Raw genomic sequence first — 13,921 nt, 5'->3', positions numbered from 1 at the left:
TTAGCAGGAAGAGGAGGAGGCTTGTTAATTGGCTCTAAGGGGGTCACCAGCCTGCCTAGCCTGAGCAGTGGAACTAGCTTACCTCTCCTTTGGCTGTTTGCTAGCCATGAGAGAGGAGAGGTTGGGCTGGGGGATGAGACAAGAGGGAGGGAGGGAGAGGGGAAGACACAAGACAGGGAGAATGATAAGTGGGCAGAGAAGAAGCTGAGCAAGAAGATTGTAGAAAGGGTCCCCCGGACAATGTGGTTCAACAGAAAGACAAGCATAAGATGTCAGAGCCCAGAATGCTAGAGCTGGGCTGGACTCTCAGAGATAACCTAGTCTAATCCATAAAGAAGTTAAGTGACTTACCCAAGGTTACACTATTAGCAAGTACGATCACAGCTTTATAGCCAGATAAGGACCTCAAAAATCATTGCATCTACCCCCCCCTCCTTTTATCAATGAAGAAACTGAAGCAAAGTCAAGTGACTTGCCCAAGGTCACACAGCCAGCAAGTAGAAGGGTCAGGATTCAAACCCAATTCCAATGACTACGGATCTGTTCTATTTCTACCTAGCATGGTGGAAGGGTATCATGTCCATTTTACAGATGAAGAAAATGAGGTCTAAATACAGAAAATGGTCTGCCTTAAAACACTGAGCAGGACAGTTGCAGGGTCTAGATAACTACTTCCATGTCCAGGTTCTTCCCCCTGCAGTGCCTGTCAGTGGGTCTCCCCAAGGGCCACTTTGCCCATATTGGTCTGTGGTCCTTTGGATTTTTGGCCCCCTGGAAAGTGATGGGATCAGCTGTCAGGCTGTTTATAAATTCTCATCTCGGGACTCCCTCTCTGTGAAGTCAGTCTGGCCCCAGGCTATAAATAGAGAGGGCACCACCCTGTCCCCACCCTCATCTGTGGAGACAGCTGTGTATTTATATAGCACCGATGGCCCTGCTGCTGCCCCCACCCCCATCTCCTAGCCCAAGCCCAGAGAGGGAGGTGCCCCAACCTGGGATTGCACAGCCATCATTGATATTCCTTCTCTAGCTTTTCCCAGGAGAAAGGTCCCTTGGCTAAAGGTCAGGAGTCCTGGGTTTTAGTCCTGGTTCTTCCACTGGCAAGGTGCGACCTTGGGGGGCAGCTAGGTGGCGCAGTGGATAGAGCACCGGCCCTGGATTCAGGAGTACCTGGGTTCAAATCCAGCCTCAGACACTTAACGCTTACTAGCTGTGTGACCCTGGGCAAGTCACTTGACCCCAATTGCCTCAAACATATGGGGCTATCTCCTGTCGTCCTGATGCGTATCTTGCCACTGGACCCAGATGGCTCTGGAGGAGAGAGTCTGGTGACTTTGCACACCCTTCTTTCACTTAAATCCAATTCAGTGCAAGCCATGACATCTCCCTGATGTCATGGTCCTCTTCGGGAATGAAGGACTAATAACAACAACAACAACAAAATCAGCCTGGCAGCTTAACCAGAGACCAACTAGGGTCAAAAGCAGCCTGCAAGGCTCTGTGTCCACAGAGGCACCAAGAGCAGAGCTGAGCAGGGGGCTCCCCAAAATGGCCAGGATGATCAGGAAGCCCCAGAGCGGGGGCCTTGTAAGCAAACCCTGGAGACCTATAGGCTTACACACTGCATGGCACTCACTCATACAGGGGCTCAGCCCAGGCCCAGGGGCCTTGAGGTCCCTAACACTGGCCTGAGATACTGCAGAAGGCCCTGGAGATACAGTGCTCTGCACCTCAAAGATGGGGGGGCAGGCCCTAACTCTGGAAGGTGGGGTACAGAAACCCAGGGAACCAGGGTCAGACCTAAGCACCCCACCCTAAAGTGCAGCAGGGGGCAAAGCCTGGCCTTGATACAAGGGCCCAGCTCGGGAACTGGAGAAATAAGTAAACCAAAGAAAACACCAACCAGTTAAAATAGAAAAAAAGGGATTGCAAACATCAATATCTTCCCAAAAGAACTGTAAGTATAAAGATCCAAAGGGGGGAAAGTTGGACTGTCCACAAGGACTGCATGGATACAGAGAAGAAATGAAGCAGAGGAAAAAATTAATGGGGGGGGGGGGGAGTGCAGCTAGGTAGTGCAGTGGATAAAGCACTGGCCCTGGATTCAGGAGGACCTGAGTTCAAATCTGACCTCAAACACTTGACATTTACTAACTGTGTGACGCTGGGCAAATCGCTTAACCCTCAGTGCCCCACCAAAAAATAAGGGGGGGGGGAGTCCTTCAGGAAAAAAATTGGAAGGAGAACAATTACCTTCTTCACCCAAGAAATGTGCACCCTGAAAACTAGAGCAAAGAGAAACCAATGACTCCATGAAATAGAAATATTAGGCTGAAAGCAAAAGACTGGGAAAAAAATAAGAGAAAATGTAGGAGGTTTGATATCCCAAATTGCCTGACCTTGAAAACAAGTCAAGGGGACAGATTTGAAGAATCATGAGACTCTATACAAACCATGATTTTAAAAAAAATTACTATTATTTCAAGAAATCATAAATGAAACTTGACCAGACCTAATGGGATTTGAAGATAAGTTGTGTAGGCTCTCTGCCAAGCTTCCAGTTCCTCATCTGTAAAAGGTCAGAAGTTGATAAACCCATGTAAACACAAAGGTGTTGAAATCATCCTCATTTGACAGAAGAGGAAACTGAGGCTTAGAAAAGGGAAGTCTCTCTGCAAGACAACAGCAGAATCAGGCTGGGAACCTCAGCCTCCCAATTCCTTGCCTAGGATTCTCTCTGCTGTACCCTTTCAGCTTTTCAACAGGCTTTTTTAAAAAAATTGGTTAACTTACATGATGGGCATGGTGGAAGAGAAGACATATCTGGATAAGGTTGGTTTATTTTTTTAAGGTTCGAACATTGTCAGAGAGCTGGAGGGGACCTTAGACCAACTCCCCTGGCTTGCAGTTGGGGAAATTGAGACTTGGAGAAATTAATTGCTTTCCTGGGGATTATACACACACACACACACACACACACACACACACACACACACACACACACACACACAGAAGACCAGGCCTTTGGCAATCCTAGCCCAGTGCTATCTGGACCTGTTCTATATTGCAGTATAGTGGGTCAAAAAATCCACTGAGAAGCTCTAGTGAGTGACTTCCTCTACCCCAGAACTGCACAGGGGTTCAGCCAGAAGCCAGAAGACAACAGGAAAGGGGCAGTCCACACCAGAGCAGAGTAGCCCATATATGGAGTCAGAGGACCCGAGTTCAAATCCTACCATTAGCAACTTAATGACCTTAAATAAATTATATCCTTTCTTTGGGCCACTTTCCACTCCTAAACTCCTCCTCCCCCCATCTCTGAGGTCCCTTTCCAGCTCTGGCTACCTAGGATGAGCTGGACCATCCACTTCTCCAATGTATTTGTCCAGAGCTCAATGGGGGCTGGGGATGAGCTCATTCACATCTCCTCCCCCATTTCCCTCAATCCTGAGGCTCCCACAACTCTCTTCTCTTCCCAGCCCCCCACCAGTAATCCTATCCTAGCCACCTTGAGGCAGCTCATTTGTTTATGGCCCCCGGGAAGTTTTTAGGGATCGTCCCAAAACTCCCTGCTCCTCCCAGGACAACAGGCTTCAGGTGACAGCCTGCACACCTGGCCCAGGCCCAGCCCAGCCTGCACTGCCACATCCATCCTGGACAGCCAGCCAAACCCATAGGGTTATCTGACCTTACAGGTCCCATTGGGGGAAGCCCAAGGAAGTAAGGGGGTGGGGTTTATACTGAACTGAGGGGCCCCAGGGAACTCTGGAGTTTAGTGTTCTGGGCTAACTAACTCTGGGCATACTCTGTCTCACCAACTCCCCAAACAGGTTAAACTGGCTAAGAAATTATAGATTCGAGGAGCACTGAATATTGGAGGAACTTTATAACCTAGAACCTGGAATGTCAAGGCAGGCAGGTGTTCCATCCAATGATTCTCGAATCTACTTATCCAGCCCCCAATTCTGCAGATCTCCAGTCTCCCATCTCCACCGGACACCCCAAACTAGATGTCCCTTGGACATCTTCAACTCATGATGTCCAACACTGAACTCATTATCTTTCTCCTCAAGCCCTCCCCTCTTCCAAATTTCCCTATTACTGTTGGGGGTACCACAATTCTCCCGGTCCATCAGACTCCCAACCTACGAGCCAGCCTGGATTCCTCACTCTCTCTTATCCCCTTCCCCCTACATCCAAGTTGTTGCCAAAGCCAGTCTGTTTCAACTCTACCCCATCTATCAAATAAGCACCTTTGTCTCCTCTGTCACTGCCCCCACTCTGGTGCAGGCCCTGGATTAGTGCAAGAACTGCTGGAGGGGTGGGTCTACCTACTTCAAGTCTTCCCACCCCCCCATTCCAGTCTATCCTCCATTTAGCAACCAAAGGGAGGTTCCTAAAACTCAGTTCTAGGTGGCACAGTGGATGAAGTACCAGCCCAGGATTCAGGAGGACCTGAATTCAAATCCAGACTCAGACACTTGACTTGTACTAGTTGTGTGACCCTGGGCAAGTCATTTAACCCTCATTGCCCTGTTTAAAAAAACAACAAAAAAACCCCTCAGCTCCAACCGTGTCTTCCTGGTCCTCTTACACCTTTTTCCCCCACCACGCAACTCTCATCCAAGGACCTCCTTGCTGTACCTTGAACAAAATGCCTTCTCTTGGCTCTGGGCATTTTCCCTGGCTGCCCCCATGCCTGGAATGTTTTTCCTCCTCATCTCCATCTCCTGTCTTCCCAGACTTCTTCAAGTCCCAGCGCAAATCCTTTTCCCATCCCCCTTGATTCTAGTGCTTTCCTTCTGTTTGGTTATTTCCATTTACTTATATTTAATTTGCTTACACATACTCCTTTACAGGTTGTCTCCCCAGCCCCTGCCTCCCCCCCCATTAAATTGTGAGCACTCCGAGGGCAGGGACTGTCTTTTGCCTCTTTTGTATCCCCAGCACTGAGCCCAATTCCAGACAGGTACATAGTAGGCACTTAATAAATGTTTATTAAAAGACTGAATGTACAACTTCGAATGTCAGGGTTTGGAGGGGCCTTAAAACATAAGATTTGACAGCTATAACCTCAAATGTTAAGGGAGAGTTGTAAAGACAGTGTACAGAGACCTCAATTCAAATTTGACCACTGACTCTGGCTAACTCTGTGACCCAGAGCAAGCCTTTTCCATTCTCTTTGCTCATTTTTTTTTCTATCTGTAAAATGAGATGGGGTCAGACTGGATGATTTCTAATGTCCTTTCTAGCTCTAAGTCTGTGATTCTATAAATATTGAAGGTCAGAGCTGGGAGGACCCTTGGAACATGGAATGTCAGAGCTGGGAGAGCCCTTAGAACATGGAATATCAGAGCTGGGAGGGCCCCTAGAACCCAGGATGTCAGAGCTGGGAGGGTTCTTAAAACACAGGATGTCAGAGCTGAGAGGGCCCTTAGAACACAGGATGTCAGAACTGGGAAGGCCCTTAGAACTCAGAATGTCAGAGCTGGGAGGGCCCCTAGAACCCAGGATGTCAGAACTGGGAGGGCCCTTAGAACCCAGGATGTCAGAGCTGGGAGGGTTCTTAGAACACAGGATCTCAGAGCTGGGAGGGCCCCTAGAACCCAGGATGTCAGAGCTGGGAGGGTTCTTAGAACACAGGATCTCAGAGCTGGGAGGGTTCTTAGAACACAGGATCTCAGAGCTGGGAGGGCCCCTAGAACCCAGGATGTCAGAACTGGGAGAGTCCTTAGAACCCAGGATGTCAGAGCTGGGAGGGCCCCTAGAACACAGGATGTCAGAGCTAGGAGGGTTCTTAGAACACAGGATGTCAGAGCTGGGAGGGCCCCTAGAACCCAGGATGTCAGAGCTGGGAGAGTCTTTAGAACCTAGGATGTCAGAGCTGGGAGAGTTCTTAGAACCCAGGATGTCAGAACTGGGAGGGCCCTTAGAACCCAGGATGTCAGAACTGGGAGGGCCCTTAGAAACCAGGATGTCAAGAGCTGGGATGGCCCTTAGAACCCAGGATGTCAGAGCTGGGAGGGCTCTTAGAACCCAGGATGTCAGAGCTGGGAGGGCCCTTAGAACCCAGGATGTCAAGAGCTGGGAGGGCCCTTAAAACTCAGGATGTCAGAGCTGGGAGGGCCCTTAGAACCCAGGATGTCAGAGCTGGGAGGGCCCTTAGAACCCAGGACATTGAGGGAACGTGCTTTTCGCAGCCTCCCCCAGACATCAATGGCTGGACTTGAAGCCCTATGGAGATGATTCGTATCTAATAGTTGCTCCTCCCGATCCTGCCCTCCTGCCCTGAGCAGACTCCCTTTGCTGCCTGAATCCCACCTCCCCAAGTGAGCCTCTAACGCAGGCAGCTCAATGTCCTCAGATGCATTTCCTGGCCCTTCCCATGTTGCTCTTACAGTGGAGATATCCCTAAGTGGGTGAGTCAGGAGCCATAGGGTCAGAGTTCTGAGTGATAATAGCTATATAGGCTAATAACAGCTATGTAGCACAAAGGTCTATACACATATGTTTGCTTATTTGAGCCTTACAAGAATTCTACGACATAGGTGCTGTTGTAGTCCTCACTTTAAACATGAGGAAACTGAGTCTGAGAGTGGTTAAGTGATTTGCCATTGGTCACACAGCTAGGAAGTCTCTAAGATATAATTTGAACCCAGGTATTCCTGACTTCAAGTCCATGGGCTGCTATTGCACCCCCAACAGCCCTACAAGCAGCCAAAGTCCTGAACAGATCCCTTCTCTCTGAGCCTCAGTTTCCTGATCTGTAAAATGGGCTAATTATACTTCCATTACTTACAGGGCTTTGAAAACCACTGGGTGGCATAAAAATCACAGCATCATAGACCGAGAACTAGAAGGGTCCCAAGAAGACTCCTAGTCCAACCCCTCTCATTTTCCAGATTTCAAAACTGAGATCTATAGTGCCCAAGGCCACAACATTTGAACACAGGTCTTCTGACCAAAGCCAGTACTCTTTCTACTACCCTGTGCTACCTCTCTAGAGTCAGCTCTCAACAGAATTATTATTATTATTATTATTATTACTAGGGAGGAGTCAATAAGCAATTATTATTGTGGTCCTACTCCTACAACTTACTAGCAATGCGGCCTTGGGCAAATTACACCCCCTTTCCGGGCCTCAATTTCCTAGTCTGTTAAATAGGGATAATAGTACTTGTCTCTCTACCTACCTCAAAATGGTGTTAGAAGGGCAGAGTCCTTTGTTAGCTGTATAGCCCCATATAAATGTAAATTATTATTAATTATTATTATAGTCCCAACTCCACCATTTATGTGGCCTTGGGCAAACCACCTCTCTTGGGGCCTCAGTTTCCTTACCTGTTCAATGGGGATAATAATACTATGATAACAACACATTTTTATAGGTCCTTAAAGTTTAGAAAGTACTTTAAGTTTAACAAACACACAATGAGGGTTGTTTCCTTATGTTACAGATGAGGAAATTGAGACTCAGAGACTAGTTGGACCTGCTGAAAGACACACTGTTAATATGTATTAGCATCAGAATTCAAACCTACACAAAACAAAACAAAAAACAATAAGGGGGCAGCTAGGTGGTGCAGTGGATAGAGCACTGGCCTTGGATTCAGGAGGACCTGAGTTCAAATCTGCCCTCAGATACTTGACACTTACTAGCTGTGTGACCCTGGGCAAGTCACTTAACCCTCATTGCCCTGCCCCCAAAAAAAACCAAAAAAGCAAAACAAAACAAAACAAAGAATATATACCTATATCTTTCCTGATTTCAAGTCCCAGCCTCTCCTATTTCCTGCTCAACCAAAGAAATAATATTTGTAATACACTTAGCACAATGCCTGGCAATTAGCAGGTGCTATGTAAATGCTTATTCCCTCCGCACTTCCAGAACTAGGTGGGCATCTGCACCAGTATGTCATCTTAACCCCTCCAACTCAACCTGTCTAAAATTAACCTTGTTACCTTCCTGCCTAAAATAAATTTCCTTATTTCTTATGGTGCTACCACCTTCCCAGTTACCCAAGTTGGAAACCTCAGTCAACTTTGCCTCTACTCAGTAAGTTTGATAAATTCCCCATGATTGTACATATATAACCTATATTAAATTGCTTACTATCTCATGGAGTAGGAGGGGAGGGAGAGAATTTGGAACTCAACATTTTAAAAAACGAATGTTAAAAATTGTTTTTATATGTAATGGGGGGGTGGAATTCTTAAAAAATAATTAAATAAATTCCCATCAATTGATTGATCCCATGCCCCTCAAGCCCATGCCAGGCCATGTAGATTCTCAGCCCCCCAACATCTCTCCAATCTCTTCTCTCTCTTCTACCACCAGGGCTATGTATTAGTCTAGCTCAGACCCTCTCTTCTTGATTCTTTCTGAGAATATGGGAATACTTGGTTCCTCAACTTTCAGCTCCTCCATTTTCTACTCCATTCTCCACCCAGGAGGATTATTCTTTATCATCATGTTCACAAGCCATTTGAGGCTAGATAGATAGACGGATAGCTGGATGGATGGATGAATGAATGAATGAATAAAAAATACATATACATACATACACACACACACACACACACACACACACACACACACACACACATATTCCCAAGCTTGTTGTTCAAGGCCTTTGTCCACAACTGGGCTCCCATTTACCTTCCCAGACTTATTTCATGTTCACTCTCATGTTCCATTTAAATTGGATTTCTAGCTCTTTCCTGTGCTTACATTCCATCTCTGCCCTCCATCTATTTACCTAGGTTAGCCCCTATTAATGGAATGTTCTCTGTCCTCACAACTCTGCCTTCTTTTTAATGTAAATAGTATTTTATTTTTTCCAATTATACGTAAAGACAATTTTAAACATTGATTTTTTTTAAAAATCCTCTTGTTTTATTGTTGTCATTTTTTAAATGTTAAAAGAATTTTATTATTTTCCATTACACATAAAGATAGTTTTCAACATTTGTTTTTATAAGGTTTCGAGTTCCAAATTTCTCTCCCTCCCTCCCTTTCCTCCCCCCTCTCCAAACAGACATCAAACAGTCTGATATAGGTTATATATATACAATTACATTAAGCATATTTCTGCATTAGTCATCAACATTTATTTTGAGTTCCAAATTTTTCTCCCTTCATCCCCTCCCCCACAAGACACCAAATAATCTGATATAGGATATACATGTGCAATCATGTAAAACATATTTCCACATTATTCATGTTGTGAAAGAAACAGAACAAAAGGAAACACACACACACACACACAACCCAAAGAAAGTGATAATACTATGCCTCAATCTGCATTCAGATTCCATCAGTTCTTTTGTTAAATGTGGAGAGCGTTTTCCATGAGTCCTTTGTAATCGTCTTGGATCGTTACACTGCTGAGAAGAGCCAAGTCTATCACAGCCGATCATCACACAATGTTGCTGTTACTGTGTACAATGTTCTCCTGGTTCTGCTCATCTTACTCTGTATCAGTTCATGTCAATCTTTCCAAGTTTTTCTGAAATCTGCCTGCTCATCATTTCTTATCACATCTCTGCCTTCTAGAAACGATTTTCCTTCCGGGTTCAGCTCAGATGTCCCAACCTCTGAGTCCTTCTTCTCTAACCACCCCACTCCTCAATCTTTCCTAAAAGACATGATTTCCTTTGTGCCCCCTGCACTCACTTGCATTTACTTATTGGTGAACCTGCTCCATTCTCAAAGGGAAATTAAGCTTCTTGGGGGCAGAGACTGTTTAGTTTGTAGCTTGGGGCTCTGTGCCTGTCTCCCCCCCTACCCAAGCTGCCTTGCAGGGAGGAGTCTTTTAATAAAGGCCAGTTGGCTCCATTTGCCTGGCCTCTTGTCCTGGTGGTATAGTGAGGATTAACAAAAGTGCAGTTAGAGGGGCAGCTAGGTGGTGCAATGGATAAAGCACGGGCCCTGGATTCAGGAGGACTTGAGTTCAAACCCAGCCTCAGACACTTGACATTTACTAGTTGTATGACCCTAGGCAAGTCACTTAACCCTTATTGCCTTGCAAAAATAATAATAATAAAAGAAAGAGAGCAGTTCGTTGAACTCACTGGAAAACTTCTGGCCCAGGGCCTTGACCTGAGGGGTGCTTTGGAAATACCACTGGAAAGAATGAGAGAAAAAGGGAGAAGTGGATGGAATGAATGGGAGAAAAGGTGCCAAGGAGCTAGGATTTGTCCCCACCTAGGCAGTGCCCAACCCTTCCCCATTTCCTCCTTGCTAGTAAAATCCTAGGGAATAGTCCTGGGTCACATAGTAAAGGGCTAGGAGTAGGCCTGGTCTTCCCAATCAAAAGGCTCAGTACCATTCCACCTCCTAGAAGCTGCCTACCCTCAAAATGAGGGCTCAGAAGAGAGCTGTCATTCTCCAAGCTGCCAACCTCAGGACTGACCCCTTATTCTTAGTAATATCTGGGCACCTTGTGCTTTAACATATGATAGCTGCTAAGAGGGGAGGGCCCTTAGAACCCAGGATGTCAAAGCTGGGAGGACCCTTAGAACAGGGAATGTCAGGGCTGGGAGGGTCCTTAGAACACAGGATCTCAGAGGGCCTTTAGAACACAGAATGTCAGGGATGGGAGGGTTCTTAGAACAGAGAATGTCAGAGCTGGGAAGGTCCTTAGAACATAGAATGTCAGAGCTGGGAGGGTCCTTAGAACACAGAATGTCAGATCTGGGAGGGCCTTTAGAACACAGAATGTCAGAGCTGGGAGGGTCCTTAGAACAGGGAATGTCAGGACTGGGAAGGTCCTTAGAACATAGAATGTCAGGGCTGGGAGGGTCCTTAGAACATAGAATGTCAGAGCTGGGAGGGTCCTTAGAACACAGGATCTCAGAGGACCCTTAGAACAGAGGATGTCAGAACTGGGGCATGAGAATATAGAATGTTAGAAGGGACCTTAGGAAGTAGTATGTCAGAGCTGGGAGGAACATTGAATCATTAGTAATTCCTGCCACTGGGGGAGGATGAGGCTGGTGGATCTGTTGATCTTGGCAGTCTGAAGCCGCAGTAGTATTAAAGTTGATAGATGAGGTGCCTGCACCAACATGGGGATCTCTCCAAAGCTGGGGCCCCCTGAATGACTAAGGAGAGGTGAAACAAGGCAAGTAGGAAAGGAGTAGGTCAAAGCTTCCCACAGGCCTCTCAGAAGTGGGAGCAGGACCCATGGGTGGGGCTGCTGCACTTCCAGCCTGAGCAAGGTGTGGACACTTAGACACAAAAAAGACAAAACAAAGCATAGCACATCTGAGCTGGGAGAACTCTTAGAACACAAAATACGGAACATCTGAGCCCAAAGTTGCCTTTGAACGCAGAACAAAAAATGGTCCGAGCTGGGAGGGAGCTCAGAATTTGGAATGTTTGAACTAGGCAAGAGCTTAGAGATGATTGACTCCAAACCCCTCATTTCGGCCTATTCAACCCAACGGAGAGGAGGAGGGAGTTGCCCATTTCAACTCTGTTCATCTCAACCATGTAAAATGGCCTCAGGTCCATGACAGTTACAGAAACTGAAAAATGATATCACCCCTGCCCCCAGGAAAGTTCCAATCTACTGGGAGAGTGATGGCCTATGTACAGATAACTATAATGAAAGGCTAGTTATAATTGGGCCATAGGAGAGACCCAGAAAACTGAGAAGACCTGGGAAGACCTAGAAAAAGAAATTCTAGGAGGAAAGGGTTTTTCTCCTAGCCAGGTGAATTAGGGAAGTATTAAACACATGAAGACAAGAAGGGAATGTGTTCTAGGCAAAGAAGGCTTCAGTGATAACCAGAGATGGGAAAAGGGGCGGATAGGAAGGGAGGAAGCACACAGAACAAGAGGAGGAAGATGTCGAATGGTCTTGTTTGGGAGGAAAATGAGCCACATGGAGGAGGGTAAGACTAGAGAGGTAAGATAGAGAGTCAGATTGTAGAAGGCCTTGAAGGCCAAACCAAAGAAGTTTTTATTCTATTATAGAGAGTACAGGATGTCCAGGATGGATTGGAAAAAAGAGAGACTGGATATAGAGAGGCCAAATTAGAGGTCTATTGAAACAGTTCAGGCAAGAAGTGAGGAGGGCCTCATGGAGCAAGTTGGAAGGGGCAGGTAGGGAGGAGTAAGAGAGAAAGAAGATTTTTAAAAATGACTGAGTTTTAAACTGGGGTGACAGATGATGGTGCCAGCAACTGAAATTGGAAAATTAGAAGGTAAGGTGTAGGGGACAGTTAGATGGTGCAGTGGTTAAAGCACCGGCCCTGGATTCAGGAGTACCTGAGTTCAAATCCAGCCTCAAACACTTGACACTTACTAGCTGTGTGACCTTGGGCAAGTCACTCAACCCCCATTGCCTGCAAAAACAAAAACAAAAACAAAAGAAGGTAAGGTGTATGAGGCAGATGGGATTTGATTTTTGGACATAATGTATGAGACATTCTACAGTCTAAGGGTCCTGCCCTGCTCTGAGCTGATGAGTTCTAAGGCCCCTCAGAGCTTTGACATTCTGTGTTCTAAGGATCCTCCCACCTCTGATATTCTGGGTTCTAAGGGCCTTCCCAGTTGGGATATTCTGTGTTCTAGGGGGCCTCCCAGCTCTGTCATTCTGTGTACTAAGGGCCCTTCCAGCTCTGATATTTTAGTCAAAGATCCCTTTCAGGAGCAGCTAGGTAGCACAGTGGATATTGGGCCAGGCCAGGAATCAAGAAGACTTAAGTTAAATCTGACCTCAGACACTTACTAGCTGTGTGACCTTGGGCAAATCACTTAATCCTGTCTGCCTCGATTTCCTTATCTGTAAAATGAGCTGGAGAAGGAAATGACAACCCACTCCAGTATCTTTGCCAAGAAAACCCCAAATGGGGTCACAAAGAGTCAGACAGGACTGAAAAAGGAGAAGTTCCTTCCAGGTCTAACAAGTAGGCAGGTTGGCTGGATTTCCAACAAGCAGAATTTACCTCCTCCCCATCCATTTCTACTCATCAAGCCCCAGTCAAGCCTGCCCCCCTTGGCCTGGCCACCTGGGGTTGGAAGGAGGCGTTGATTTCAACCTGGCCTCTTTCTCCTCAATCTCATCTCTTTCTTAGGGCAGAAAAGACAAATCACAGGATAGCATAGTAAAGGAATCAGCATTTATTTATATAGCACCTGTTGTGTGCTAGACACTGTTCTACGTGCTTTTTACAAATATTGCCTCATCTGATCCTTACAACAACCCTGGGAGCTAGATGCCAAGATTATTCCCATTTTGCAGGTGAGAAAACTGAAACAAAGAGAGGGTAAACGATTTGCAGGTCACACAGCTGCTAAGTGTCTGATGTAGGATTTGAAACTTAGAGGGCTTTGTGTGGGGAGGTTTGTGATTTCATCTTTGGAGGCTTTATAGCCTGTGACCCTGAGACAGGTGTAGTTTAAATTATGTTAGAGTAGAGGATGTCCAGTAAATTATACTCTCTCTAATAGAATAAGGCCTGGTGTGGTTTCTATCAGTGGCAAGACCTGAACCTAGAGCTTGCTGATCCCCCTAAGACGGGAGGCACTGACTTCATGAAAGGGGAGACCTCAGAACCTGAGGTAGAGATCCTTTAATTCAACGCTCACATTTTTTTGTTTTCTTTTGTTGTGGGGTTTTTTTTGTGTGGGGCAATGAGGGTTAAGTGACTTGCCCAGGGTCCCACAGCTAGTAAGTGTCAAGTGTCTGAGGCTGGATTTGAACTTAGGTACTCCTGAATCCAGGGCCAGTGTTTTATCCACTGCGCCACCTAGCCGCCCTCAACCCTCACATTTTATCAATGGGAAAACTGAGGTCCAGAGAGAGAAAGTACCTGCTAGATGGTACAATGGAGACAGCTGGGGCCAGGAGTTAGGAATTCAAATCTGCCTGCTGACACTAGCTGCATGACCCTGGGCAAATCTCTTAAC

Source organism: Dromiciops gliroides, chromosome 1 (genome assembly GCF_019393635.1).
Source record: "Dromiciops gliroides isolate mDroGli1 chromosome 1, mDroGli1.pri, whole genome shotgun sequence".
Classification (NCBI taxonomy): domain Eukaryota; kingdom Metazoa; phylum Chordata; class Mammalia; order Microbiotheria; family Microbiotheriidae; genus Dromiciops; species Dromiciops gliroides.
Note: the sequence above shows the minus strand (reverse complement) of the source record.